Raw genomic sequence first — 7,473 nt, forward strand, 5'->3', positions numbered from 1 at the left:
GCGAAACTAGACGCTATCGAAAGGTTTGGTGGAGGCATGTGGCTCAGTGGTTAGGGTGTTGAACTCATGATCGTAAGGTTGTGGTTTCGATTCCTGGACCGGGCGATGCGTTGTGTTCTTGAGCAAAACACTTCATTTCACGTTGCACCAGTCCACTCAGCTGGCAAAAATGAGTAATCCTGCGACAGACCGGCGTCCCGTCCAGGTGGGGGAATTTCTACGCCACTGAAACCGGGAAACCGGCCCTTATGAGCCTGGCATGGCTCAAGAAGGAACAGCTATCGAAAGGTTTAAGTGTAAAAAAGGAATTCACGGTTTCATCTCGCAGCGGGAGCGAGATGACCGTCACATTTGCATTATTTATATATCATTTCACATATCATCCTTCATGTGTTTTATGTTCCCGCGCGTCTTTTTTACGTCCCCTTTATATTTAGGCCTTGTGCCTGTAATAAAGAGAAAAAATCTATCAGCCGAGTATCGATCTCTGGAGGTGATCCAATAAGATCGAAATCACGTTATATGATGGTCTTCGAGCTAGGATAGTAGGGAGTTTTCTCCCCGCTTGCAGTATATATCAAGTGCGAAACGCGTTGAAGAGCCAACCGGTGGAAGTGTTCCTAGGGTTAAAATAGCAGTATCGGCCATCCCCAAAGAACATCCACGTTTAAGTGGCGATAAACATCACTAATTATTGTAGACTTCTCGGTTTATTACATCATATCTAGTAGCGCCCTCTTTAATCAATATTTATTTGCTTAAAGGCGGCGAGCTGGCAGGATAATTAGCATGCCGGTTAAAATGCTGAGCGGCATTTCGTCCCTCCTTACGTTCTGAGTTCAAATTCCGCCGAGGTCGACTTTGCCTTTCATCCTTTTGGGGTGGATAAAATAAGTACCAGTTGTGCAGAGGGATCGATGTAATCGACTTGTCCCTCCTCTAAAATCCTGGCCTTGTGCCAAAATTTGAAATCAACATTTGTTTGTTTATGCAGCCGTAGCTTATTTTTCTCTCAATCATTCTTTTAACTTGTCAAGCCAAAAAGTGTTCGTTTCCGAAAATCCTGTATCCTCTCGATGGTATTTAGGATCACCACTACTTTGTTATCTCCCCTTCTTCCTAGCTCTCTTGTATGACCCATCTGTCTGGCATTCGCCATGATAGATCGCTAGCCACTACATATTCTTTATTTTCTTTCCTTGTTTCTTTCTGTGTTCCTTTCTATCTCGAGCTGATGTGGTCAAATAAGACCGAAAATTTTCAGAGCTGTTCCTCTCCAGAGCTATTCCCCTGCTGCTAAAGATCAAACTCAAGCCTCACTGCATTATACACTTAATTAGTTCTAATTTAATATAAATTCCGTGTTGTCTCCGCATGTCTTTCTGGATTAGAATCGCTAATGAAAGTAATGTGTTGGGATTCCACGCTAGGTGTCACGTTAATTCATTAAGATTTATTGCATCTCTACGTCCAATCTTTAAACGTCCACCTTGCTCAATATTTTTCATGCAGGTGTTCTTAGATATTTTTCCCTAATCTTTCAGTTACCATACTACTGAATATTTATACACGAAAAGCTTATTAAACTTTCTTGATTCACTATATCAAGTATGTTTGTTAGCACCCACTTTACTATGTTTTTTTTTTCACGTAGCAGGCGCCCCTGAGTATTTCACTATCACTTAAATGTATATGGTTTCTTATGTATGCGCTTGTTTTTTTTACTTCTTGCCATTACATACGTTTCTTGCATACACATAACGCTTAAAACTTTAAGGGTGGGAATCTAGAAGTTGTGACATGCGTTACTCTGGGAATACAGAGTATATTTTTTTCCAGTTTGGATCTCCTCCCTGTATTGAAATTTCTTTCTTGAGAATCGAGTGATTCCTGTATTAGAGTCACTACTCCAAATCAACAGTATACAAACATTACTTTCCTGCTTCTGAGAAATGATGGTGAGACCATACGAAAATAAAAATCCTTATCATGCACGGATCTTTGAAAACAAAGCAGGAAAATAAACAGGAACTGAGTCTTCGATTGCGGATATTTTGCCACCACTAGCATACATGGATAACTTCATGTTCCCAGGGAGTTATGAGATCGGATCTTTTCGGTTTGAACGGCAGTTTTTTCTAGCGGTGTCATATGAAATTGTCACCCATAATTATGACCCTGTAATCGATTTATTGCATTTCAATCTCTTTTAGGGTTAGGGTTAGGGGTGGGGGAGGGTATCTTTTTTCTTTTTTTCTACACAATGTAAATAAACCCAATCTGTTTCTTAAACGAGGGACATATTCATACGGCACAGAATGCTTTTTAACTCAATAGACGTCACTGGTTGGTTGAAATTGCAGAAATTGAAGAAAAAAACAACAAATATCTTACAAACTATAGAATTTTCTCAATAAAGCCAAGGGAAAAAGATGTTTTATAAACACATTCTACCGGTATACTAAGTTTAAAATTTTTTAGTTACCTAGAAATTATGCTAAAAACTGCCGTTCAAACCGAAAAGATCCATGAGATCAAAACTGGGAGTCCAGACTCTTAGTTAAATTACATAAAACATATGTTTAAGAATTAATTCTTTTACTAGAAACTCCGAAGTCATACAAAGCAAAATGTGGGAGTAAGCTTGAAATTGAAGTAGTTTCTCGATCTCGGAAACCAGCTTTCTTTGGAGGAAACGTCCAATATAAACCAATTGTTGGGTTGAAGAATTGATATTAGTGATTCCTAACATTTAGTAATATAAAACGTTTTCAGAGTTGCCATATTCTTTACTCGGATATTTTACTCCTAATGAAAATTATTCTCTTTTTACATTTGTCTTCACTGAAACTATTTATATTTGTCCTCCCAGTATATCTTCTCGTTTACTTGTAGCAGGATAATAATTCTACCTCAATTAAAACTAACTCTTTTACATCTTTTTGTTTCATGCATTTCCTCCAAATAGTTAGTTTTAATCTAATAACACCTTTATTTCCTGTTCAATGAATTCAAAGATAGATTAGTTTAAGCAACTCTGTATAATGACACCGAACAGAAAACAAATAAACGCAAAATACAAGACAACAGAAAGGTTCTTAAAATGTTCCAAATGAACTTATATATATATATATATAGATATATATATATATATATATATTATATATATATATATACTATATATATATATATATATGAAACACTAAACTGAAGGAAATTTTAAGAAAGTGAGAAAATTAAATGAGATAGAACACGGACGTGAAAATACAATCTCTTTTCAGATGGCTAATTTTAGAAACTCAGCAGCAGAAGTGTTCTGATTAAGAAGAGTGTAAAGAAAAATTAGAATCTTGTTGCTTACATGTGCTTCCATAAAAATACCAACGAATTTAACAAGTACAGGTGTGGATATAATAATGTAATATATAAAAACCCTCAAGTAGGCGTAAAAAGCGAAGAACCTTTACAAGAAGGAAGTTATTTAGAATAAACGACACTGTTTTACAAGATTTGATGTAATAAAGCAAGCACAAAATCAATGGAATCGTAATAATTAAAAACATGTCTTTAACTGCGCCATTGGTTGATAATCGAATTACACCACTTTCTGACGTGTTCTAACTTTTTGGTTACAATACAAATCTTGTGGCAATATCGCATCAAATGCTAGTTAAGAGCGAGCAACGTGAAATCTCAGCTGCAGAAATGAGATTTTAATTGACGTTTCTGTTTTTGAATCTGATACCTTTTCAGTTCTTCATTTATAATAGAAAGGGTGGAGTATAATAACGATTAAATTCGAAGAAAAGATAAAATTTCGTCGACTGTTGTTCCTGTGGATGTTATTTAATTTTTTTTTTTATCGCAATCCGTGAACAATAGCATCCATGGTTACAATTATGTGACAACTGCTTTTGTGTGTGTGTGTGTGTGTGTGTGGTGTGGGTGTTGTGTGGTGTGCGTGGTCTGTGTGTGTGCGTATGTGTGTTGTGTGTATGTGTGTGTGTGTATGTGTGTGTGTTGTGTGTGTGTGTATGTGTGTGGTGTCGGTGTGGGTGTGCGGTGTGTGTGTGATGTGTGTGTGGTGTGTGTGTTAGGAGAGCAATGGAGGAGAGGTAGAGAGAGAGAATGAGAAAGAAAATGAGAGATATAATAGGAGAGAGTGATATACGTTTGACAATTATACTTTTCCGCAAATCTCTTCTGGATTTTGCTTTGCAAATAAGAAATGTCCAACTCCTCACAAGAGGAATTATATGAGTGAAATTCAGATTAGAACACCAAGTACTTTTTCCTTGGGAACAGACACTCTGGAATTTCTTTGAACCTGTGCTGTTTCCCTGACCACCAATAGCAATTTTTTCTTTTTTTTTTTGCAACGGCTGTGTGGTAAGTAGCTTGCTAACAACCACATGTTCGGGTTCAGTCCACTGCGTGGCATCTCGGCAAGTGTCTTCTGCTATAGCCCCGGGCCGACCAATGCCTTGTGAGGATTTGGTAGACGAAACTGAAAGAAGCCAGTCGTATATATGTATATATATATATATTGTGTATATTATATATGTTATATATTGTGTGATATTTGTATGTGTGTTTGTGTGTCTGTGTTTGTCCCCCTAGCATTGCTTGACAACCGATGCTGGTGTGTTTAAGTCCCCATCACTTAGCGGTTCGGCAAAAGAGACCGATAGAATAAGCACTGGGCTTACAAAAGAATAAGTCCCCGGGTCGATTTGCTCGACAAAAGGCGGTGCTCCAGCATGGCCGCAGTCAAATGACTGAAACAAGTAAAAGAGTAAAAAGACTAAAAGAGTATTGCAGGCTTTAAGCCAATATGAAGTCTATTTCCATTATTCCTTTATTTCAATGGATTTAATTTTTTGTTTGCTTTTGGTTTTTGTTTTTGGTTTTTTTTGGGGTTTTTTTTTTCTTTACCATTAGTTTTGAAAACTCATGTAGCGAAACTTTTTGGAATGTTTCTGCTTGATAAACGTAGCAAATAAATTACTGAACTCAATGCATGCGACTACTAAACGGTTGTTCGCGATTGCAGTCAAACTTCGGGAATTCCTAACTGAACAAAAGCAAACTGCTTTGTGTTTGACACACACAACTGCAATTTCGTCTCGTGATTACAAACGAGTTAAAACTGTAATTGTAATGTTTCGGTGTTCTTTATATAGATGTGTTACTTCAATTTGGTTGAAATACAACTATCATCCCTCTTTGTTTGTTTGTTTGTTTGTTTTGTGTGTGCCTCAAATGATTTATGCGATTCTTAAGTGCAGCCATAATAGCTTTTTTTGTGGGGACGTTTAAGTGTTTGTTTGAAAAATATGAAACGGCTGAAAGTTGGTAAAATATGAAGTATACAGACAAAAAAAATATTTACATTTAGGCGCAGGAGTGGCTGTGTGGTAAGTAGCTTGTTTACCAACCACATGGTCCCGGGTTCAGTCCCACTGAGTGGCACCTTCGGCAATTGTCTTCTACTATAGCCTCGGGCCGACCAAAGCCTTGTGAGTGGATTTGGTAGACGGAAACTGAAAGAAGCCCGTCGTATATATGTATATATTTGTGTTTGTGTGTGTTTGTGTGTCTGTGTTTGTCCCCCTAGCATTGCTTGACAACCGATGCTGGTGTGTTTATGTCCCCGTTACTTAGCGGTTCGGCAAAAGAGACCGATAGAATAAGTACTGGGCTTACAAAGAATAAGTCCCGGGGTCGAGTTGCTCGACTAAAGGCGGTGCTCCAGCATGGCCGCAGTCAAATGACTGAAACAAGTAAAAGAATAAAAGAGAGTAAACAGTAATTCTTGAGCGAAAATCGCCAACAAACAGATGAAACTTTGGCGTTTCATTTGTCTAAGCATGCTTCTTTCTATTTAGATATAATACGTTATATATGTGGATTTGCAAGGCGGCGAGCTGGCAGACACGTTAGCGCGCCGGGCGAAATGCTTAGCAGTATTTCGTCTGCCGCTACGTTCTGAGTTCAAATTCCGCCGAGGTCGACTTTGTCTTTCATCCTTTCAGGGTCGATTAAATAAGTACCAGTTACGCACTGGGGTCGATATAATCGACTTAATTCGTTTGTCTGTCCTTGTTTGTCCTCTCTGTGTTTAGCCCCTTGTGGGTAGTAAAGAAATAGGTATTAAAGGCGGCGAGCTGGCAAAATCGTTAGCAGGCCGGACGAAATGCTTATCGGTATTTCGTCTGCCGTTACGTTCTGAAGTCAAATTCCGTCGAGGTCGACTTTGCCTTTCATACTTTCGGGGTCGATTAAATAAGTACCAGTTACGCACTGCTCGTCAAACTGAGAAGAGCAAATTGTCGAAGTATTGGTCGCTCTCTCACAGGTCTATGGTCGAGCCTGTGGCAGGGGAGACCTACGGCTTTCTCGGCCCCCTGACCATATCCCTGCTGACCGCTATCTGGACGGAGATGGCTATCCGCAAGTTCCATGAGTCTGAGTTTTTATCTTCCAGGGAAACGCCTTTTCTATTTTGTCATTCAGATCACCATGAGATGGCCCGAATGACAAGGAATCGAGGGAATGTAAGAGTTTCGTAGCTTACTACCTGTAGTTGGACTGTATTTAAATTTAATCAGTCTATCGTCTATGTTGTCTAACGGCTTTAATAATAAGTCTGTTCAATCAGGGTCGATATGGAGCTAAACAACAAGAACATTGAGAACAACAATAGTACAGCAAATACACATACATTAATCTCTTTATTGCCCACAAGGGGCTAAATATAGAGGGAACAAACCAGGGCAGACAAAGGGATTAAGTCGATTACATCGACCCCAGTGCGTAACTGGTACTTATCTAATCGATCCCGATTTCCTAGAGACAGGAAAGGCGTTCAAATTACTGTCTTTGCAATACTGTCGACCAACGACGAAAAGACCAACTGTAGGTAGGTAGGTAGGTAGGTAGGTAGGTAGATAGGTAGGTAGGTAGGTAGGTAGGTAGGTAGATAGATAGATAGATAGATAGATAGATAGATAGATAGATAGATAGATAGATAGATAGATAGATAGATAGATAGATAGATAGATAGAAAATACTTTAAAAATGTTTGAAAATGCGTCAAATTTTTATATGTATATATAATATATAATATATATATATATATATATAATATATATATATATATATATATATATATATATATATATATATCTTTGGGATGTAATTAAAACGAGTTTAACTTTTTAACATCGGGGGAAAATTGTTTTATAATGTGTATTATATTTACGAAGATAAAACATGAATATATTCAATTATTAAAAGAGATCGCTATTAGTGGTCTAATTTGCACCAGAGATAAACTTAAAATAAGTATTAGGGAATAATGATAACAATTTCATTTGCATATAACTGTGGGAGTGATAGATCATTAGAACATGTCACTCCCACCGACTACGTATGTGTACATATATATATACACTAGCAGTATCGCCCGGC

This window comes from Octopus sinensis, linkage group LG4 (genome assembly GCF_006345805.1).
Source record: "Octopus sinensis linkage group LG4, ASM634580v1, whole genome shotgun sequence".
In the NCBI taxonomy this organism is placed as follows: Eukaryota; Metazoa; Mollusca; class Cephalopoda; order Octopoda; family Octopodidae; genus Octopus; species Octopus sinensis.